At 36.9% G+C, this 25,115-nt stretch overlaps 1 protein-coding gene across 1 annotated transcript in view; it reads left to right on the top strand.

Annotated features, from left to right (window-relative positions):
* The first annotated feature begins 1,089 nt into the window (after positions 1 to 1,089).
* The window catches only part of LOC105381076 (Ig-like and fibronectin type-III domain-containing protein 1), a 131,134-nt gene continuing 107,108 nt past the window's right edge, over positions 1,090 to 25,115 (top strand). The window contains exon 1 of the mRNA XM_048625087.1: positions 1,090 to 1,279. The gene's annotated coding sequence lies outside the window, so the exon portion shown is untranslated. The remainder of the gene's footprint in view (positions 1,280 to 25,115) is intronic.

Below are 25,115 nucleotides of genomic sequence, written 5' to 3'. Positions count from 1 at the left end.
GATATGGCACCCGGGAGACGCAGCCATAATTATAATCTAAATTATCCCTCAGTTGTTATCCTGAATTCCCTAGGGAAAACCCTTTGAAGGAGATTCGCGAACTCCAACAGTTGAAGAGGTCTCATGAGAACCTCCATCTAATGGGTGACCGTGCCATGTGTTGCTTAACATCAATGATCAGTTACGAACTTACGACCACTGAAGCTAGCTCGGCTAAATATCGATATCAATGTCAAAATATTTGATTAAGTCCCTGTTTCACAATGTCTGGTTATTGGCTACCTGTGAGAAAATACATGCTGTCACTATCAAAAAATAATAACAGACAGCCATAAACAGAATGTATTTTATCTCACAGGAGGCCATTAACCAGACATTTTGAAACAAGGCCTAAGTCGTGGTTTGACATAGATTTGACAAAATTGCCTGTACTGTCTGTTTCCGAAGTTTCAGACACGGATAATGTAGTAAGTTTCGGTGTCCTTGGTACTTCTTACTATGTTAATTGGTTTGGTATTTTATTACCAATAGGTTAAAAACGAGATCCGGTCAAAAATATTTTAAATGAAATACACAATGTTCTGTTATCTTGATTGAAACTTTATTACAATTTTATTATTGCTCTTCCAGTACAGTGCACCGGAAAATTAAGTTTATTTAATGATAATTTTGATGTGTGACACCACATCATATTATAATGAGTGGTGTGAGTTGTGATTGTGAGACATGATCATGGTCATCGAGCATTTGGAACCTTTACGATAAAATATTATATTTGTAAGATTAATTATCTGGCGAAAAGTGGGTGCAGCAATGCACCTCTGCCTACCCCGCAAGGGAGTACTTTAGTACAAGGCGTGAGTGTGTGTTTTTTGTATGTGTTTTTAATTATGTGCCTATACTTATCCATTTCCTAATAATGTAGCAGCAATATCTCGTCCCGTGAGCATTAATATAGGTAGGCGCAAGAGTTGTGAGGCCCATAAAACTTGCATCAAACCACAACAACAAAATAGAAAACCCAGGAAAATGTAGCCGTATTAGGAACTAGCCGCGTCTCATTGTTTTCAGGTTTGAGCGAGGCGAGCCCGCGGCCCGGCAGTCTACGCGCGTCAGTGTCGCGGCGCGGACCTCTCGAGCGGCGGGATCGCGGCAGCATCGCTACCCATCACCAGAATAGGTGCGCGGCGCGAGTGATTCCAAATTCAAAAAGTGAATCCAATATTTTTCTTTTTCTGTGGACTGTGCACACGGATTGTCTGCAGCCTGCAAGAATAAGGTCGGTAAACTTTTCGGATGGATACTTTTTTCTAGTGTTGTTATTATGTTCGATTGTTAGGTAACAAAAGAGTTGCCGGTAAAAGTAAGGGAAAACGGTCGGTAGGTGATTCCAATAAAAAGTGCAGGCGACCGCGCGGCCCATTGTGATTTTTCACTTTAAATTCGTTAGACTGCGCTTTCACGGAAACGAAGGTAGTTTTGCATTTTCCTTTTTACTTAGTGGAGTTGGGAGAGGAAGATCCTAATGTCTTGATGAAAAGATGAATGTATAACATTTGTGAGATATGCTGGGGGAATTTTGCGGATATAAAAGTATACCCTTGAATAATTTGTTTACCGAATGCTGAAACTGAAAACTTCAGGTATTTTGAATTTAAAACTTGGTTGTGCCAAAAGTAATTTAAGTAGATGTAGATGTGAGCATTTTTCAGGCCAATAACTAAAATTTTTGGTATTATTCCTAATCTTCAAAAAAAATTTACATGTGGACAGAGGACTCTACGAAAACCGTCTAATCGGAACTTGTATTTCTTGGGTAATTACAAAGTAAACATAACAATCGCTTTTAACTTGTTGTGTCCGTGTTTATAAACATTTAGATAACAACTGTGCACTGTTGGTGATCGGCGCCGTACGATGAAATTTAGTGCCTGCATCGGACATTTTGAACTATGAACATGAAAAGTAAAAAGAAACTGTAAATAAAAAAAAAAACATTTCTAATTGATAAACGGGACTTATACGGTAGCTGATGTCCAAGGGCAGTCAGAAGTGACTTCAAGTGACTCGTTGGCGAATACGGATTAGTGTACTCACCTAATATTATATTTTAACATAAAATAAGAATAACAGAAGCGACAGGACAGATTCCTCTACGACGGAATTCACTTCCATTAGAGCAGGCACTCACCAAATCTCCAATCACGAATATTTGATTTCAGCCAATATCAGAATAATAATTACCAATTCAATCTCAACAGAAAATGAATTTCAATTGTTTAATTTAAAATTTTCGCCATTTTGCATTATAGGTGTTCATTCAAAGTGATCAATCACAGAAGGGACGATCCTCTGCTTTAGAAGTCTATTGGGAAGGAAAATTGGACATCTAATGTTGTTGTTGTCCGCTGAGGAACGCAGCTGCGGTAATGGAATTTATAGATTTTATTTATTGACTGGATAATTTGATGGCCAACATAAAACACAATGGGTCGCTTCTGCGACGCACCTCTTCTTTGACCGTGAGGAATTCACTGGTGATTAATTTGTGTGTGTTATGATTGCAATTCCCCATCAATTCCCAAAGGAATAGTCTATGTACAAACTGCTACGTATATCTAGATTCTAAATATCTATTACACAATATACTGTGAATGCTCTGTGGCAGTGGACGATTCTAGCTCACTAAAACTGGTACACCAACCACGAGTCTAACATTGCTCATCTAACCCTCCTGATCTGTTTTACATAAAATCATTATGTATTTTATAATTTTGTAAGTATCATTGTTGTGTACTTACTGTTGTAATTATTCTCCTAATCATTATAAAATAAATAATTACTTCGCGCTTTGCAGAGACTAACAATTATTATTTCATTCTCAGAAAAAAAGTAACGAAGGTAATTTTTCATTACATAAATTAAGTAAATTATAGAAATATTGCTGTTTAAAATAATATTAAAATATATGCAACTTTTGACAAAAATGATTTTTTTATTTAGGTAGTTGAAATGTGACTGGGTCAACAATGTTCTTAGCTATTACCTATAACTCCAAAATGGTTGAGCCGTTTATTCATGGTCCTCACTTCACATCATATAAAATTGATTTGGGTCTGTGGGCCAGCTGTGTGGAGTATAATTACTAAACGACCTTCAGCACAGGTTCACAGAACAGCAAAAAATATAATAATAAGTGTAGTGTTTTTGTTACCGCACCACCTGATCTTTGCAAATTAATATGGCAATGATAAAATTAGGATACCAATGTATTTTGGGTTTTGATGATAAAATATATGACATTCAAAATAAATATTGATTTCAGGAATTTGAAGGCTTGAACTGAAACTGCATAATTGTTAGGTTAACTAATTCTAAATTGTTAATTGAACTGAACTTTAGTGCTGATATAAATATTTTGTAAAATGTTATAGGTACTAATAAGTAGCTCTTAATGAATTTCTGCTGTTTGTATTAAGCTTATTGTTATTTTTTTTGTAATTACTTTATCAATAAATGAATGCAAATAACTAAAGTACTTTCATGTATTCCGGAATTTACTATGTCTGTAAATAAATAGCAAATTACAGATATGATCTTGTATATAACGCATAATGTTCATTGCATCTCAATTAGGCAAATTAGTCAAATTACTGATACTGTCAGACATACACAATATCTGCTGCTAACATCTTGATGGGTAGTTATGACATGACATTATGACATAAGTACGTGTTCATATTAGTTGAGGACCACTCAACTAGTGCACCTAAATAACCTAAATTGTACATGCAATCATACATGACAGTTGACATCCTTGTACAAAGTTTAGGTTGAATTTTATTAGTGTTCCCAGCACCCGGTATGTTGATACTTTCATTTTTAAACAACGTTTGAATGGTATTTGACAGGTGTAATTTAATGGTATTGATCACTGACTGTTTTTTGGAAAACATCTAAAGGGCCAAACGAATGCATACCCATCGTCGATAATTCACTTTGAATCTTAATAATATAATAATACCTAGGTATATTTATATATAGTTTAGTGCTAGATCAGGAGTTATGACTAATTTAATTAAGTATACAGTTGGTCGTTAGTTTGTCGGCGCTAACTTGCACGTTCGGTTTCCGTCACAGACAAAAACCTCAGAGTTAAAACCCAATTGTTATGCAGTAAAAACTTTATACTAAGTAGAATCCTTTTTTGCGAATCCACGAAGTACTTTTTTGTGTTTTGACGAACACTAACTAATTTGGAGAGGGAATTCCGCTAAAGAATAATAAAGTTGATAAATAAATAGGTTTTGTAATTTTTGATTTAATTTATGCAAAAAAAAAAGTTTACGACTAAAGTTGCAAAAGGGCAATATTTCTTGGCATTTACTTAATAGTTGACATTATTGTTTAAAAGACTTGGTCTTGCAAAGATTAGCCATTAGAATCACTGCAATTATGTTTAATTAACTCATTTGTATGTCACAAAGCTTTTGACGATCTCGTAGGCCTGCTAATCTTCTAAAACCTGAGAAACCTCCGTTATGCTCCGCATTTGAAATGATTAATCCGAGACTAGCGGAGCGCAGACGCGAGTGCCCAAACGAAAGCGTTTTAGGTTAATGAGTTACGGACTCGCTCGAACGGCCCGTGTTTCAGCCATTCACTACACTCTGGCCAGGATATTGTGTACATTTTCAGGTTTAAATAATAAAATCATATGTACAACACTTTATTTGCACCAAGAACAAAAATTACAAAACAAAATAAAACAGTAAGTACAAGAGGCGGCCTTATTGCTAATAGCACTCTCTACCAGACAACCTACAAAATACAATCATGTTGTGGTTTCTAATTCCAGTGTCTCTCTTTATAAAAGATAATGTTTTTTTAGGAATAGGTACCAAATATGTAGGTACTGGTAATTATAATAAATAGAAAATTTCTCCCAAAAATGTATCACAGGTTTATACTACACTAGCTTTTCCCGGGAGCTTAGCTTCGCACTAAAAGTTTTTTTAGTAGGAATTGTGGGGTAAAAAGTACCTACATACGAACCTTCCTCAAATCACTGTCTTTTAAAAAACCTAATCAATATACGTTGTGTACTTTTAAATACAACACAGTTAGGTACATGTACAGATAGCAGCAACAGAAAGACCCGAAAAACTGCCTTCTTTTCTTTATAAGCGATCAATTTTATTTGTACAATAAAGAGTTAAATAAATAAATAGATGCGTTGCAGAAACATGCGTATTCATAAACTTACCCAACGGAATCAAAACTGTATCATCATATTTCTAAACTAACATAAATATCAAGTTATTTTTATTTATTTGGACTAGAGATCATTAATTTTATTTCTCCAAACAAGTTTCTCGCTTTAAAGGCAGTTGCTCACTGATAGCGCAACTATAATTTATCTTTGAATAGAAGAGTTCTTTGACCCCGTTCGTGTCACCAGAAAAGAATTTTACAAAGCGCTCGCAGATTCTTCGCAAAGTGCTTAAAATGTCTTTGACTTTATGTTGCGTTCTTCGTAGCTCGGTATTCACAATAATAACGTTTATTGTATGAAGCTATTCAACTTTACAATGCTTTGTACATGGTAGTGTTATTGTGTGTATCAATCCATCTGTTAATGTTGATTGACGATCATGTTTATCTATTTGCGATTGTGTTGTGAGCGTCTTGACATACTTGTGTGCCCTACCCCTACCTAACTAAATAAAGTTTATAGCTAGTACATCGCATATTAATGGTAATTAACCTGCTTTAGGCCCATTTTATCACTTGACGATCGAACTCATAATTAATTTCTGAAACTGATATTAACTTAGTGGTATTCTATTCTATTCTATTCTATGTGGGGGTGTAAGTACCTGCACCTGGCTCTCTCGAGTGGAACCTTTGTGCATATCCCCAAGGTTTAAACTGCCTTCCTAAGCTTGGACCATTTCCCACCTCGCTGGTCCACTGCGGGTTGGTGGCTTCACATATCTAGATTGCTAAATCTAGATACGCAGGTTTCCTCACGATGTTTTCCTTCACCGTAAGAGCGATGGTATTACATTGTACTTAAGTTAAAAGAACTCATTGGTACATGTCAGCGCCGGGATTCGAACCCGCATCTCTTGCTTGAGAAGCGGGCGCTTACCCGACTGAGCTACCACCGCTCACTTACTGCCAGTTTCTATATCTCTATCTATCCATAACTAGTTACTTTCATACGATTTTGACAGATTGATACTTTTGATTATGTCAAAATTGTATGAAAGTAACTACCAGTTATGGATAGATAGAGATATAGAAACTGGCGGGAACACCCAAATATTCCGAAAAACTTTTTTCCGAATTTGAAAACACCGAATATGTAATTTACGAAATATTGCAATACCGATTTTTTTAAATGCCGAATTCTAAAAATCACGTAAATTATAATTTCGAATATTATAATCACGAAGATTTGTTATTACGATTGTCAAATACACGAACGTTAAAAAATACGATTACTTAAGCTTACGAAAAATAAAATACCGATTTATTATAATCACGAAAAATTCAAATACCGATCGAAAATGTGATAATTCGTGATTTTGACAAAAAAACCATAAACGTCTTAAAAACCTTAGACCCAAAACCTAAAGATAGGTGCGACGACGAGCAAAGCGAGGAGGAGCGTGTTAGGTGCACATAGATATCGAAAAACAAAGCGGAGCGCAGCGAAGCGGAGCGGAGCGTTTCAAATATAGAGCAAAACAATTGCTCGGAATTTTATGGTGTTTAACCTTAAAAACCTTAGGACCTAAACCTAAAGATAGGTGCGACGACGAGCAAAGCGAGGAGGAGCGTGTTAGGTGCACATAGATATTGAAAAACAAAGCGGAGCGCAGCGAAGCGGAGCGGAGCGTTTCAAATATAGAGTTAAAATATTGTAAATAGAAAACTATTTGTAGTATTTGTTGTTAAGTAACACAACAAAGCAATAAAATTGCTCGGATTTTTACGGTGTTTAACCTTAAAAACCTTAGGACCTAAATATAAAGATAGGTGCGACGACGAGCAAAGCGTGGAGGAGCGTGTTAGGTGCACATAGATATCGAAAACAAAGCGGAGCGCAGCGAAGCGGAGCGGAGCGTCTCAAATAATATAGCTTAAAAACTATTGTTAAATTGTATACGGATTATGCTGTTAATAAACACACTATTCTTAATAACTATTTCTTGTTAACTAACAACTTGTTACGATACATTCGGGAATTTGTATTTTCGGAATATTAAAACTTCGGGATTCGTAATTTCAACAATTCGTTATAATAAAAAGTCGTACTTTTAAAACATCGGAATAATAATATTCGGAAAATTGACTTTCGTCATTTTAATAAATATGTTGTTTGAAATTTCGTTTATTAACTATTCGTGATTTTCGTTATTCGGAAACTTAAAATTCGGGATTGTGAATTATTCGGAATTATGAAATTCGCAATTTTACAAATCGTTATTTTCATATTCGTAAAAAAGTAATTCGGATTTATGTAGTGTACCCGAAACTGGCAGTTAGTGGTAAGTATCAGTTTGTTTTAAGCTAACAAACCTTAGGTAGTTAGTGTCGATGTCGCCATAACATCATTTACTCAGTCTTCCTCATAAAATCACTGTCAAAATTAATGTTTATTTCATAATGTCAATACCATTAACACTGACCATGACAGTGAATGTGTCACTGCTGAACTAATTTCTATGACTCAGTAAAATATTGGGACACAGCGGTTACGGCCTTTTAAGAAGATTATAACCTAAGTTCGGTTACGAAACTTCCGAAGTGTTCTCTAAACAGATCTACTTAAAGGCATAATGACGTCGTTTTTGCTGTGGTATTTAAAGTCGTCGTGACTAAATAAAATAAATAGGGCATGGGAAAACTGTATTTCTAATAGGTAGCATTATTAAAATGTGATATATTTGAGACTAAATAATTGGTAAAGTATGCATACATATATTATACATATTAAACATACATTTATCTATTATTATTCATAATTCTTGCTGAGATATGTAGTACTGATATGATATATATGTGTACATCCCGAGGGAAAATATTGGGCATACTTACATCAAATTGAAGTGGTTTCGAGATGTTCACTTATAAAATTAATTTATTAATTATTATGGTTGCACTGATCAATGGGATAATATTTTTTCTTCGATTTAGTATTGAATTAACCATGAAACTTATGGCTAAAAATAATTATACTAGGGCCTTACACCTTGAATACATCACCTATCTGTCTATCTACTCGCACAGGTATAACTAGCCAGGTTTTTATGCACATAATAATAGCAATTTAAAAATAAATTGTTAGGTTTATGTTCAAGGTCTGAACTCCATAATTGGAGGAAATTTTGTGCACGTGTTCCAGACTATAATTGGTTAGTATTGTTCGCAAAATTACATAATTTGAAATGACAGACTAATTGTTTTCTAGATCGATAGATACATAGGTATTACAATATGATAAGGATAAACTATACTATACTACTTATACCAAACTATAGTTACTACATAACATCCGTACCGTAGAAGAGTACCTTTGGATGGAAGATATTATGTAGTTTCAAAGTGGGTGTCGAGTGGTAAACTTTTGAATAACATAGAGAAAACATTTTCCCTGTTTGGTTAGTGTTCTGATTCTCGAGTAGAGAACAAGAACCGGCTCACGTAACGTGGGACGCCCTCCAGCCAGCTAGACAGACAGCCAATGCTAGTGGTTTAAGCAGTAAAACCGAAGACACAGTGTGGTGAGGCCTCTTCGTCTCCCTACTCTCTCTTTCAGCCTTCTATAGTGCACTGTTGGACATAGGCCTCTCCTAACGATCGCCACCCCAAACGGTCACCCGCCATCTGCATCCAGCGGCTTCCCGCTACCTTCCGCAGATCATCAGACCAACGGGTTGAGGGGAGACCGACACGCCGTTTGCCGACACGGGGTCTCCACTCCAGAACCTTTAAGTCATCACTGGAAACACGCACTGATTGAAAACTTTTGTTCCCTGACCACTGTTGTGTTTGTTGTGAGGCCTCTTGGTAGTGGCATTTAACTAGCAATTGATGATGATGATATACAGAGTGTTAAAAAGGTATATAGTAACCAATAAGGGATGACCTCAGGGGGTCATTCTAAGAGCAACTGTGAGAGATACTACAGCAGAAATTGGAAACATCACAATATCAACACCCAGTCAAGTGGCTGTGCATTGAAGGCCGTCCCTATAATGAAGTAACACAATAATATAATTATCATTTATCACAAGCCGGCTCGCATGGCCGCACCGACGCAACCACCAAGCTATTGAATTTAAATCGTCTTATTACTGCAGTTATTATAATTAATGGCATTCCGTAATGATAAATAAGTAAGTTATAAGTGTTTTAAAAGACAGAGATGCGATAATGATGATTGATTCAATGAAATGAGGCTCGGTGGAGAAGTTTTCAGAGAAATCCAGATGGCTAATGCTCGTCCTTGTAAAATGAGAGATTTATTTACTTTTCTCTAAATTAATTTGATTTAGGCACAGTGAGCTGCAAAAAAACCTGAAAAACCTGATACGGTTCACGTATCAGTAGCAATGTCACTCTTAAAGTGGTCAGGTGCAGGCCACTGTATTTTCTTTATTACAATTATTTTAAAGATCATCTAAATTGTGTGGTTGGTTAGTTTACTATGAAAACCGTCAAAGTATATTATATTATGAAAACTCTACTGTACGTGAAATATTGTAGAGTGAAAAAAATTACGAAAATTTAAAATGTATATTAAATTAAAAAAATATTTACAGAGTATTCAAACATTCACGGTATTATATCACAAAATCATTTAAACCACCACATTTAACGTTTTACGTATATTTGACACATTTATACAGCTTTTGACAGTCTCTTAACAGAATTTATTTATCATTTGTGTCTATGTTTTGTTCTAAGGCCCTTAATTTTTGATTCTCTGTCAGCTAATTACCTTTGACTTTGATCCCATCGACCTTCAAAGTGCATCATTTCGTGAATCGCTTTGATATTCAGATGCGTAATGTTCATGAATAAATTATAACAGAACGGCATTAAAGTCATTATATTACAACAATAATAATAAAAGCATTATGATATTTTCCGGATATCAACTTCAACATGATTAGAAAATCATTGCAAATTTGTTTCCCTTTAGAGTGGTTGGCAAGAACTGGCAAACGAGGAATAGGCAGACCGCCGGCCCGATGGTCTGATGACATTGTTAAGGCGGCCGGTCTGACTGGACTTGACTCGCACAGGACCGGAAGAGATGGCGTATACCCAGCAGTGGGCACATACGGGCTGATAATGATGATGATGATTTCAGATTCACATAATTATTTATCGTGGATACAATTTAATAGAAAAATCACCGTAACCTAAAGATAGTACATTAGTACGTATACTCACTCAAGTCACGCTTGTAATCACCGAAAGGGTAGTTTGGGCGACGAGTGTACTCGTAACGTTGGCTTACCCCTTGTTTTGTGCCCACAGCCCGATAAAGGGATCTCTGTGACTGTAAGTACAGGTGGTGCCATTATAAAACATACTGTTTTATATTCAAGGTTACTATTAATATAGCCATATTTTATATTTAAACAAATTTAATAATGTTAAAGTCGAACGTGGATAATTTTTTAACGTTTTGATATTGCTAACTTCTTTCTAACTAAAGTCTGAAAAAAAACTAGTAAAATTATTTACATAATTAATAATAATAATAATGTAATTCTATAGTAACATTTTAATCTCTACAATGAGCCGTTTCTGTCGTTACGAGATGAGGTGGAATAACCCCCGCGTAGGCCTTTATGGAAACACTTGTACTTCACAGAAGAGGCCACCCATAAATTAACTATCGAATTTATAAACGCTGTGTAAATATGTTATGCCTTTGAAAAGGAAATAGGGCAAATTTGTACCCCTGAGTCTCTCTCTAGAGCAATTTTCATGCAATATTCATATTTGCCCTGGTTTTCACCAAAGGCTTTCATAAAATAATCTAAATTAAGGTAATCAGAAAGCATCAAACAGTCCTGCCTATTAACATAGTTAATAATATAACATGTAGGTATGTTTTAACATAATACCTACATACATACCCCCTTATTCATAAAAAAACTTACTGGACGCTTTAGCTATTGAACTGTTTTGTCAATCTCTGTCAAAGAACACATTGTTCTCTGTCGGTATCTAGTATCGAATGAGCCTACTAATACCTTTAATTATATTATTCTTCCTTTCTACTGTTTTTCCTGTACCTCCTGTAGGTTAGTACGTAGATAATACTTCTAGCATTAAGTCCACCATTTGTATATTTGATATATTTGTGCAATAAAGTATTAATTAATAAAGTTCATGTATTATTCAAACTGGAATGCACATAGAAATGTCGTCACCAACAGTTTTGTAAAGATTACCAACAATAATGATCAATATCCTTCGTTGCCAGTGAATTGCTCGGCGAGTGTGTTTCAGCACTCTTGCGCAGCGGGCCTTGACCAATCAGGACGCTCCATTGTTTCAAATTGAATATGGAACACTGTATTCAGGTGCTATGGCGAGTTTGGAAATTGCATTGTCATTTTAATAACTTGTAAGTATTATGAATGAATTCATGGCCAATGTCATTTCTTTTACTTAACCTGTACCTAAGAGTGTTTTAAGGCGAGCATCGTCGTATTGGTGTCGTACGTATCGGATCATACGGATGCAGTTGTGAGAATTTCTGAAAAAAAATAATGCTGAATGCGATGCGTCCGTTGCCTACGATACCCGAAAAGTGGACGCTTACCTTTAAAAATACTTTTATTCTTTAGTCTGCAATACTGTAGTTCCTATTTACCCTCTTCTACTGCATCTCTTAAGTCGCCAGTATTCATTACTTAAACCTCCCAGAGAAAAGTATCATAACAATTTGAATTTGTATAAGAATAAGAAGATTGCTGAAACCCTAGCAAGTTGAACCTACAAAGGGCAAAGAGGGAGAAGTCTCGTAATAAGGAAATGTCCGCGCTCGCGTCACTCCGCTCACCACACAAATTCTTTTAGAGCGAAATAAGTCCTGTCTGTCATTGCAAGTCATAAGAATGTGCGATTTTTTTACTTCTTCTTCTTATCGTGTCGACGACAAACCAACAAAGTCGCTAAATAATACATGCCCAGAACTGGGCCACTGATACTGCACCGTTTTTTTTAACTTCAACGGAAAAAGAAATGCGTTAAAGTTTTACGTGTCTGTATTTCTGTGTGTGTCTTTGGTAGCGTAGCCCCCAAAAGGCTGAACGGTTTTTTTTTGCCTTTTCCGCGAGTTTTGCTTCGGCTTACAAGGTTTTAGCTTATCTAGGGTATCAACTCCCTACATTACTTATAGCAAAATTTGTTCAGTAAATTTTGCGTAAATGAGTAGATAATAAAAAGAAACATTGCACCATACTTAATAGTACATTGTTACGAGTACCCAAGGGGTGATAGCCGTTTCTTTAGTTCCTGAGGTGGGGTTTGGCACATACCGAAATAATTAACAAGTTAAATTATATTTACCAGTTTCTTCTCGTGACTTGGGCCACGCTCCACGAGCATTTTCTCAGAGAAAAAAAAAACGTATTCATTTTAATTTGTCCTCCCGAGGATTTGTCTACTTTCGAGTATTTACTGTTGATTTATTGTGCTGAAGGAGGGGACCGTATTATAGCTCGTAATTAATTCAATGATACTGTTATTATTAGGTTTTAGCGGTAATCTGCGGCTTTTGACATTTTTAAAGCGTAACTTTGTTGAAATGCTTGTTGGGGAGACGTAAAAAGTTGTAACTGAAATGAGAATGAGGAACGGCGATGTTTTGCGAGAATTTTAAATGCGAGCTGCTATCTATTGTACAATAATGTACAGCACCAAATCTCAAAGGTAGAAAAAAAGAAGTATATGTGAGCCCCTTCGACACGACTCACAACTATTACGAACTCCGGTTGGTACGAATTCAAAAGAAAACACCAGTATTAATTTTCACTATTCACCTCGAGTGTCTCTGGAGTTGTTCACTATTCGAGCTTGATATTTACTGTTTGACTGTTATTATTAAACTGAACTTAATGTGCGCCGGACACCTCGCTTTATATAGGCCGGCGAGCGATCTTCCCGAAAGTTCCAGAGATACTCGAGGTCACACTATTTATTATTATTATTACTAAGTAGGTATAAACAATCTATACTTATCTACTAACTATAAGTACCTAACTTAGCATCTAGAAAGTTCGCGGACGTTGTGGAACATTCCCTAACTATTGTTCTAGAAGCTTCCAGACTATTGTAGATCTATTGACTCCATACTAATCCTTCTAGAACTTTATCGAAACTACTGGAAAGTGATAGAATGTTCCAGAACCTTCGCGAGTTATCTACTCTATCTATCGATTGTCGCGAACATTACTCCCGCCGCAGCTCTTGTAGCTGAACTATCCGCGGTCGCGACATCTTCGTCGATGGGCAGCTCCTCGGTCATCTCCATGGTAGGCGTCCGCAGGATTCATGACGTCTCCTTGCTGCTGAGAATCTCGCACATACTTCTCTATCCATCGTGCCCAATACTTGTCCGTTAATCTCTTGTCTATGAGATCCAGTCTTCTAACTGCCAAGTCACACTTGCTGCTGGACACTACTTTCCGCAGCAGTTCGGTCTCTCCCGCCGGTAAACCCTTTGGTTTGTCCGCCAGAAACGGCAGCGCATGCCGATCTATCTCACTATCTGTCGGACTATCGAATTCTGTGGGGAGATGAACCGTTTTTATGGCACTCACACTCATCCTACGATTCTTTAGACTACGATCTTTGGCCGTGTCTATGGATGATGTGAGTGCTCCGACGACTTCAGCTGGGGGCGGCAGTGTAGGCCCCTCACTTTCAGCACTGACTGGCTCAGTTGTCGATGTGACACTATTTACAGGAGCCACTCTATTTCCCTGCAGCGGTTTGTTCCGCTGTGGCTCCCGCCGGCTTTCACCGGCGACGTCTACTTCCGCAGGTTCAGGCGTAACTCCGCTTGCAACGACGTTTTCCACAGGTTCAGGCGGGAGAAGGCAGGGCAAGATTTCCACCACAGGTTGGCTGACGACGACTTTTCCCGCAGGTTCAGGCGGGACTTGGCACGTGGCGACGTCTTGCGATGCGCATGCGAGTGTTCTTCTTCGAACCCGTGCTTGTTTTATCTCTTCTTGTAGTGCGGCGACCCTGTCTTCAGCCAATTTAGCTTTTAATTCAGCTTCCTCAGCTTTAGTTTTAGCTGCAGCTATGGCCACCAGAGCTTTAGCTTTAGCCATCTCCTTTTGTCGCTCAAGAAGTTCCAAGCGGGCCTGTAATTCTCTGCGCCGCGCACGAGAATCAAAGTGGCGCGATGAACTTGGTGGATGTGAAGTTCCGTTCTTTGACGATCTAGACTCGTAGACACTTCCTTCTAATGCAGTGGTGACAACGGTGGTGGGGGCAACGGCAGTTGTGACACCGGCGACTACTATAGGGCAGGGTGGCAACAATGGAGGGGACAGCGTCTCCGTCGTCGGCTCTGACGGCGGTTGTGGACCTGGTGTACCTCCTGTGGTTGCACCCGATGCCGATGCGTACTCCGTTGCATCTGCAGACTTCACCATGGAGACTGCAGATGACTCTTCCGAAGTCCTTTTTACTGCGTACGACTTCTGAGACCTCGTTACAGGCATCTTCTTTTCTTCCAATCCGGATGCACGAAGGACCATATATGTAAGGTCACTTCACGAACTAATACGAGTGCCGGCTCGACTATAACTATCCGGCTCCAAAGGACCATAAATGTGAGCCCCTTCGACACGACTCACAACTATTACGAACTCCGGTTGGTACGAATTCAAAAGAAAACACCAGTATTAATTTTCACTATTCACCTCGAGTGTCTCTGGAGTTGTTCACTATTCGAGCTTGATATTTACTGTTTGACTGTTATTATTAAACTGAACTTAATGTGCGCCGGACACCTCGCTTTATATAGGCCGGCGAGCGATCTTCCCGAAAGTTCCAGAGATACTCGAGGTCACACTATTTATTATTATTATTACTAAGTAGGTATAAACAATCTATACTTATCTACTAACTATAAGTACCTAACTTAGCATCTAGAAAGTTCGCGGACGTTGTGGAACATTCCCTAACTATTGTTCTAGAAGCTTCCAGACTATTGTAGATCTATTGACTCCATACTAATCCTTCTAGAACTTTATCGAAACTACTGGAAAGTGATAGAATGTTCCAGAACCTTCGCGAGTTATCTACTCTATCTATCGATTGTCGCGAACAGTATATAAATACTTAAAAGTCCCTTTCTTTACACTTTGTAGAGAAAACGCGGACAGGCTTCAAGAGGTTTTTTATTCCAGACTCCTCGATAGTACTTACTTCACCTAATGTACGTTTGCGAATCAAATTTAACCAGTTTTAAAGATTTACGTGACGCCATCCTCTACTGTCTTTAAATTATTGACGATATTTCGACTTCGTATCTTTGACTCTAGTATGTATAGGTACATACATATTGTTTATATTTACCTTCATAATTACCTCGAGACTATGATTTTTAATCTAACAACAACACACACACTCACCGCAACCCTCGCAACATCTTAAGGGTCCCATTACGGCGGAATGGTGAAAATTACGCACGCAAACGCGCCCCAATTCTGTGTGAAAATTATATAGATGGCTGTGATCCTTCAAGACTTATCTCGGGGCCTTTGTATGAAACCGTTTTTCGCATAAATTTCCGTTTGATTGATCGGGCAATGGCCGCGGGCATCACGTTATTTCGCTCGAATAGACGTCCAATTTTTGTTTAAACATTGGCTTTTGTGACTTGAGAAGATTTATTGATTCCTACCCGATAAACACCTATAAGGACCTTTTTATTTAGCGCTACCGATAGATGAAATATAATTGTGTAGTCGATTTAAGTGTGTATTCGAAAAGTTTAATCACACCCCAATTGAATAAAAATACAACTGTCAATCAATTTACCCAATCATTCGAATATTGTAAATTGTTCAGTTGCCTTTTAAAAATTTATTAGATTTTAATGTCGCCGATTTTTTGGTGGCTTATTCAAAATGTATTAGAATTTAAGTTTCGAATATCATATTGTGTTTGAAAATAGCACTAGCGGTTGCGCCCGCCATGTCGCCGGTCCACTTAGCGTCTGCTATTTAGCATTTAGCCGCGACTGATGCGGCCCGCATAATTAATATCTCTGGGGTAAGGTTTTAGTGGCTAAATCATAAATATTGCTCATCTAGTTAAAGGAAAGGCTCTTCTTTTTTACTTTAGTTGTTCTGTTTTACTTTATTTAGGGAAATCTTAGTTTTCATATTTTTTTACGATATTGATGATGCTTTTAATTCAATACCAAATTTAAATTTTGAAATGACTGAATATTTTATAGAGTCGAAATTATTTCCCGGTCGATCACTTAGTCACGAAATATACAGCTAGGATGTTTTCGGTTCCAAAGTGCTGACGATCCGTCAACCTCTAATGTTTTGAGGTTAAGTGCACGTCAGAATATGACATTTCAAAGTCGACGTTTAATTTGCGTTGAAAAAAGCGCCTCGGCTAAGAAGACTTATTTATTACGAAGCCTCCGTAATAATAATATTGTGTTTAAGGTAATCCATTTCGTCAGTAAAGTAGGGGCTTAGGCGCATTCTGGGGGGTATTCTTGTAATATCGTTAATGTTGCTCGGATTAGAAGCTTTGCGCTGCCGGTTCTGAGAATAAACACCCGTCGCGTTTGCTTTCCGCGTTACAAAATGGCTGCTTGTAATTTTGGAGGGAATATGTAATAAGTTCTCATCTCGAGTGTTTCATATTTTTATACCCCTTACTTTTATCTTTCGGAAATTGTTTTTACTATCTGAAGGTGGCTGAAACTAGTCATCCAAGATTCGATTGCACGCAGGGCCGATATTTGTTTACACACAGTTCACATAGTGTAAAACTAGTAATAATATGCGGGAACATAATACAATATATAATTATAATGTAAAAAACATAAGTGGTAAAAAAATGAATTGTTACGAATTAACCCCATAACTGATACAGTATGAGTAATATAGTATTTACCTATGTTTCTCTTGAATTAATTTAAAATATGGTGGTAATTTAAGTAGCAACCTTGATAAGAATATACAGGGACGCTCGTCATCGAATACGTATATCAGTTTCACTCATCAATTTTATTCATTAATAGTGGTTTAAACTCGTTACTTAGTGTTTATTTTCAAAAGAAACATAAAGAAGAGTTTCAAGTTCAAGGGAAAGAAAACAGATTATAAATCTATCAACGGAGTGCGAAGTTACAAGCAAAAACCTAAAGTAAATCTGCACATTTAACGGCTAAGACGGGGTGAGTCATCTACGCTTACCGGCTCTGAGGGCCTTTATTAGTGTTGCGCCGCCGCGCCGCTTCATAGTAAACTCACGCGTCACTTGCTGGCCCGGCCAACTGGTTTTTGTATCGGGGCCTTTATTGCTGTGCATTTTCAATAAAATTATATACGAAGAATATTTTTCCTAATTTTGATTTTACGATGTTGCCGCTAACCAATAAATACTGCTCTGGTTGTCGCGCGCCAATAAGGAACAAGGAGTGTCTGAATTGTTCTGAATGTACGAACACTTATGACCTTGATTGTGGTAATGTGTCCATTAAACGTTTTCAACTCATGACCCCGACCCACAAATTAGGGTGGAAATGCGATGAGTGCCGATGTAAACAGCCTAAAAGTGATAATACCAATACACCGGCACGTGCTGAAGGCTTGAGTGCTCGCGCCGCTCCTGCCCCATTTGCTGAATCGGGGGGGTCCAATGTGACACAGAGGACCAAACAAAAATCAGATTCGTCAAAAAACGCCGCATTTGTAACAGAAGATAGTCTACGTCTAATACTATCAGAAATGATAAAAACAGAAATTCAATCGGCTGTCCAAGAGTCAGTATCACAGAGTATAAAAAATTGTATAACGACGGAGTTTGAAAGGATTAAGAAGGATCTCGCAATGATTAAGGAACTAAAAGAATCAGTTGAGTTTTTCAGCAGTGAATATGACCGAATGGGGACGCAACTAAAAGCTACTGAAGAGCATGTAAAAAAACTGAAGAATGAAAACTTAGCGCTGCTTAATACTGTCAACGATATCTCTACAAGGCTAAACATGATAGAGCTTCATTCAAGGGAAACCAATGTTGAAGTAAATGGTGTACCTGAAAACAAATCAGAAAACATAAATATAATGATCAAACAGTTAGGTGAAGTTGTGTCATGCCCAATCTCAGACAGTGATATTCTTTCCTGTTCTAGAGTAAGAAAACTCGATGATAAAAGCGACCGACCTCGGGCTATAATCGTCAAATTACCTAGCTCAAAGACTAGAGATGAATTGTTGGCTGCCGTAACAAAATATAACAAGGGGAAGCAAAACTCTGAAAAACTAAATTCTGAGCTACTAGGCTATGGAGGTAAAAAGAATGCAGTTTTTGTATCAGAGCATTTACCCCCTTTTTATAAAGCCCTACACGCTGAAACAAGGAAAGTAGCACGTGATATTGGCATCAAATATGTTTGGATTCGGAATGGTCGGATACTAACGAGGAAGGATGACACCGCACCCGCAAAACAAATTAAATGTTACGAATCGCTAAAGCATTTGTAATACACACAATTATGAAGCGATATTAAATAGGACCATATTAGGTATTATTATTTAAAAATTCAAAATCTACTACCAAAATTTCCGAGGTATGCGGACGAAACTAAATGATATTTATCTAGCGAGCCTAAGAAATGATTACGAAGTCATAGTGGCTACTGAATCTTGGTTGAATGACAGTATTACGGATGCGCAGGTCTTTGACTCGAGATATAACATATACCGTAGAGATCGTGCGTCTACCGCACTGGGTGGTATGGATTCTGGTGGTGTAATAATCGCAGTGAAAAAAACATTAAATTCGTGCAGAAAACCTCAGTGGGAAAGTGAATGCGAGGATGTATGGGTAACAGTGAATTTTAGTGGAACCTCGAACAATAAGGATACCATTACTGTATGTGGTGTATACATCCAATCGCCAGTGAAACAAAACTACTTGGACTTATTTCTCGATAACGCAAATAAAGTAATGACTCTCAGCGATCATAAATTCATTATATGTGGTGATTTTAATCTAAGTTTCATTAACTGGTCTCTGAAAAACGAAGACGATACTTCCGTTACGTACTTGTCTCCTTCGAATTACCAGTGCAATATGGGTTACTCTCTTACCGACTTCATGTCTCAAAATAACTTGTATCAATTCAATCCTGTTAAAAACCATAATCTTAGAACATTAGATCTTGTGCTATGTAACTTCCAAGGTCCAATTGTCCGTGCAAGTACTGATTTCCTAGTAAAAATTGATAAACACCACCCTCCCATAGAAATTGATATAACAACTCATAGTTCCGCCATACCGAAAAGCAAACAATTCGCAACACATAACTTTAAAAAGGCTGACTATACAACTGTTAATCAAGCACTACAGGAGGTTGACTGGTGTAATCAATTAGAAGGCTGTAAGAATGTTAATGCAATGGTTGATTTGTTCTATAAAATTATTTGGACTATCATAGATAAGACTATTCCCAAGTGTAAATATCGTTCTCGTAAATACCCTGCTTGGTTTACAGTGAATATTATTAAGTTAATTAAAGAAAAAGAGAAAATACGCTTAAGATTTAAGCATCATAAAAATCCCCGCGATAAACTTGAACTTCAGCTAATGAATAAACGCTTAGATTCAGCTATACGTTATTCCTATAGGAAATACGTGAATTCAATAGAGTCATCAATTGCTTCAAACCCAAAGAAATTCTGGTCCTTTCTGAAAGAAAAAAGAGAATGCCATAGAGCTATGCCTAATGTTATGTATCTTGATGATATATCGGCTGATACCAACACAAATATTTGTAACCTCTTTGTCAGACAATTTTCTTCTGTTTATAGTTCAGACACCATGCCATCGTCTAATACTCCATATACAAATTCGATTGATATGTTCCCTCAGAACTGCTTGCACAGTGTTACGGTAAATGAATTAACCATTCTAAAAATAATTAAAAAAATTGATCCCTGTAAAGGAGCTGGCCCAGATGGTATCCCGCCAATATTTATAAAAAGATGTGCTAAGTATTTAACACAGCCCTTAAAACTTATATTTAACAAGTCTCTCTCTAGCTCGACTTTTCCATCTACTTGGAAGCTAGCAAATGTAATACCAATACATAAAGGTGGCAATGAATCAGACATTAAAAAATATCGCCCAATATCAATTTTGTCGATTTTCTCCAAGCTTCTGGAATCGGTAGTCTGTCCTATCTTGGTGAACCATTCTAAAGCCTTGATCACACCTCAACAACATGGGTTTGTTAAGAATAGATCAACAGTAAGCAACCTTCTCTCCTACGTTACAGACTTGATAAAAACAGTGGATGATAGAGGTGAAGTTGATGCTATATACACCGACTTCAGCAGCGCATTTGACAAAGTAAATCATGAGCTACTAATCAATAAATTGAGGTCATATGGAATTCATGGATCATTGCTGTTCTGGTTTGAGTCGTATCTTGCTGGAAGAGAGCAAAGAGTTGTGATCTCTGGTTTTAAGAGTGATATAACATATATTGCGAAGTCAGGAGTACCGCAGGGTTCACATCTTGGTCCAATATTGTTCAACCTGTTTGTCAATGATATTGTTAAAGTTATTAAACACAGCAAGTGTCTCCTGTTTGCTGATGACTTGAAGTTGTACCGTACTATAAATAACGAACAGGATACTCTTCTTCTACAAAGAGACTTAAATGCTGTCTTTAAATGGTGCAATGATAACAAAATGATTTTAAATAGCAGCAAATGCTACCATATTAAATTCACAAAACGAAAACATACAGTCAAGTTTGAATATAAAATAGACAATATACCACTTTCTTCAGTATCAACAATTCGAGATTTGGGTGTGACTTTTGACACTAAGTTAACATTTAGCCAACACATAGATAATATTGTAAATAAAGCATCTAAAATGTTGGGATTCCTGAAAAGATCATGCTGTGAATTCAATAAAGCAAAGACACTATTAATAGTCTATAATGCTCTTGTACGCAGCCAACTTGAATATGCGTCCCCTATATGGAATCCTAATTACCAAGTGCACAGTGACAGAATTGAACGAATCCAACGGAAATTCACAAAATACCTGGCTTACAAAGATAGAGAATGCCCTTATAGAAGCCATTATAGTGAAAGATTGAGGCACTTTAAGGTCCAGTCACTAACAGATCGTAGGAATAATATGGACCTTGCAACTCTCCATAAAATTATCCACGACAAGATTTCATCTCCAGACCTACTAGCATTAGTCAACTTCACAATCCCACGAAGCGGTTTTAGACTTGGTAATAGAAAAATATTTAACCCTCCACCAAATAAAACAAATCTCGGTCGCAACTCACCACTTACACGTATTATGAACAACTATAATCAAATTTATTCTTCCAACCAAAGCATTGACATTTTTAAAAACTCAAATTATAGGATATTTCTGCAATTTGTAAATAAATTATAATATATTTTTTATTTTTATAATGCATGCTGCATGAATATTATTAATTGATAATTATATTATTAGATAATTATATTAATTGATAATTATATTGTAATTCAATTCTGTAATTTATTTCTATAATCTATTTCTCTAATTTTATTTCTGTAATTTAACTTGGATAATTTAATCTTGGAATGTAGGTATATTATTTAGGAATTTAAAATTATGAATGTTGTGTGTGCCTGTAATTGATAAATTTACACAGAACAATTAGTATATTTAATTAATAATTTTATAATGATATTGTAAATTTATTGTTGGTGTACCATTTTTTAATAAATAAAAATAATTAAATAAAGAATACAATTAATTAATTGAGAGCCCTATCAAGAACACTAAGATTATACAGCGCAATGATTATAACCCTAAAGAGTTATCTACCAGCTGGCAATAACATTAACTTACGAACAATCGGCACTTTACCATCTGACCTTAGACAAAGCTCTATATAATATCTATCTAAATGGGTTTGTCTGTCAGTATCTATTGTAGTGGGTGACAATTAATCATTTGTATCGACAGCATTATTATTATTCCACTTACCTAAAGTATGATCATGTGATCATCGTCACGTATAATGCAGTAGGATAAATCATATAAAAATGTGATGCCTATAAACGGGTTGGTTTCAAGGCGATTTTATTGTATGTGTTATAATAAGTTTTACTGAAAGGAGAATTAACTACTACTGATATTTGTTTAAAACACAGATATTTGTTCTCGGGTCTTGGATATGCCCGTAAAATGGCAATAGGCCCGCCCCCTATTACATTGGGACTAACATAAACACTAGCGAAAAGTGGGTGCAGCAATGCACCTCTACCTACCCCGCAAGGGAGTACATTCGAACAAGGTGTGAGTGTTTATTATTATAAAAATTTATTTAATAGTAATTTTATATACACTACAAACTACATATTTTTCAATCGTGAGTAAAGTAACGTAAATATACAAGTACTTTTTCCTATACGGTTCCCATTGATAGATATATTATTTATTTACTTAACACAACACATACACAGGTTACACAGCAAGATTTCTAACATTAAGTTTAAGATTACATAAACACAATATCAATCAAAAAACCAACAGACCTTAATATTTTCCGTAGAACGTGGGCGAAACCTTAACCAAGGGTTTTAAAGGGCTTGGTTTGACGGACTTAGTACAATATTGAAGAAATTATATTTTATTTAGGCTTTTTTTTAGGCTGGCGTGAAAATGATTAGAGAATACACTTTATTTCAATGTCGTCGTCCTTTTACCTACTTCTTGATTTGGTATCAATGCCTTCAACCGCAACCCTCCCTATCATAATGTATGTATATGTAGTGATCAATTATTTAGGTATGTATCAATCTAGGCATTTGTTTAGGTAATCAGCAGCCAGCCACCCATAGTAAAGGCTCTGCCTAGTTTGGAATCGGTTGGCCGAGAGTTAGATGTCCGCACACGATATAATTACTTTATTTATTTATTTAATTCTTTATTGCACAAATATTACAAATAAAAGTACAAGGGTGGACTTAATGCTAAAAGCATTTTCTGCCACTTTATGCTATAAATAGCCGCACCACTTAAAATGCAAAAATGCATAATTAAACGGCAAGGATACCTACGAACTAATATAGATCACAGACTAACCTGGCTAGCAGAAGCGCCGTGGGAGGCGCCGTATGAAATGTTATTAGATTATGAGCCCACCACGCAAGCCCTAGGTCTAGTTTATTACCTAGAACAAGCACCTCGTAGGTGGCTCAGTTATCTAGATTGTTCGCCGGAGCACTAGGTGGAGGTCACTTATTAAGGATGTCTAAAATTACTGCGGTTATGGTTGGCAAAGTTTTATGCGGCGTTTATGCAATGTTAGTACGAAAAGTGGGGAGTTGTCCTCACACTGTGCGCTTTAACTCCAAAGGATGATGGGAACGAAAATTTGTTGCAAATATAATACGGCGTGTCGTGCTTCGGACTGTACCTGGAAATCAGCACGCCTTACAGAAATAATGTGACGAAAACCAATAAACATTTTCGCAATAAATCAAATTTTTACTTACCTTAATGTTATGGACGGGCGGCGTATTTCCAAACATTACTCCGTATTTAGATTACGCCCGTGCACTTAAGGGCTTACCTGGCGCGTGACGGTTTTGCTAATACGCGACGTGACAGCCCTACTGAACAGGTATTATTTTAAGATACTTATAATATAATAATATTTTACTAGAACCTATATAATATTTGTAATTTTCACGAAAAACATTCTAATTTCTGTAAAAGTTCACGGCCCTAACCCAGCCATTGACAAACAAAGTAATTGTTTATAGGCGATTTTCAATTTGGGCGAGTCCATTTACACAAAAAACGTGCTGTTTTAAAAAGTTCCGACATCATCCCCGATGGCAAACAATCTCGCCTACATTTTACAGGGAAAGTTGTGAAAAAACATTTAGGGGATATTCGAGGCCCTTTCTGACAAGGGTAAACGCTTTGTGTCAGAGTTGTCATAATACGAGGTGGCTATTGTAGTGGAAAATAAATTCCGTGACACGTGACACGGCCGGAGACGTGGCAGGGTTTCTTGTGCGTGACGCGAAATGGCAGACACTTTTTAAAGATTCTCTTGTCACACATTGGATCTAGGTAAAGTAGGTACACGAAGTCGCGAACTTGTCTTGACAATCATTTTCGGATTCAAAATGTACCTACCTATTGAATTTGACACTATAATTACTTCGTAAATGTTATTTCGTTTTGACTTCGTGATAGAGCCTAAGTCTGTAGGTATCTGAGGGTCCAATAGTTAGAAGGCGGTTTACTAAAATAAATGGCTTGAGTCGAATCGTATTTTTCATAATATGAAACCCATTTCTTCCGTTTCATAATATACATTTCACTTTCCGCTTTTTGTTTGAGGAATATAAAAAAATGTGAGGTACATTCTGAACTGTACGGGGGTTTATTGTGCTTTTATTGCTTTTCCCCGTGTTGTGGTTAAGCCACATTTATTTGATCGAAATCTGCTCATTTTTTATAACACTCCCGTATTGTTTATTTTTTAACCTCAGACGGAGAAAGAGAGGTGTTATAAGGTTAACGTGTCTGTGTCTGTGTGTATCTGTTTATGGTAGCGTAGCTCCCAAACGGCTAAACGTAATAACGTATTCCTCTATTTAATTCCTTTAGAGTATACTTAACTCAATAAGAAAAACTAACTTTCCCCGTTGTTGTTGCTATCCTATGGTACCCCAGTGGTACAGAGGGCCTTCACAAGCGTGCGCCACGCCGTTCTGTCCTCAGCAACGGCTGTGGCCTGCGTCCAGCTATAGGCCTTG

This window comes from Plutella xylostella, chromosome 3 (genome assembly GCF_932276165.1).
Source record: "Plutella xylostella chromosome 3, ilPluXylo3.1, whole genome shotgun sequence".
In the NCBI taxonomy this organism is placed as follows: Eukaryota; Metazoa; Arthropoda; class Insecta; order Lepidoptera; family Plutellidae; genus Plutella; species Plutella xylostella.
This window is presented reverse-complemented; position numbering and strand designations above follow the sequence as displayed.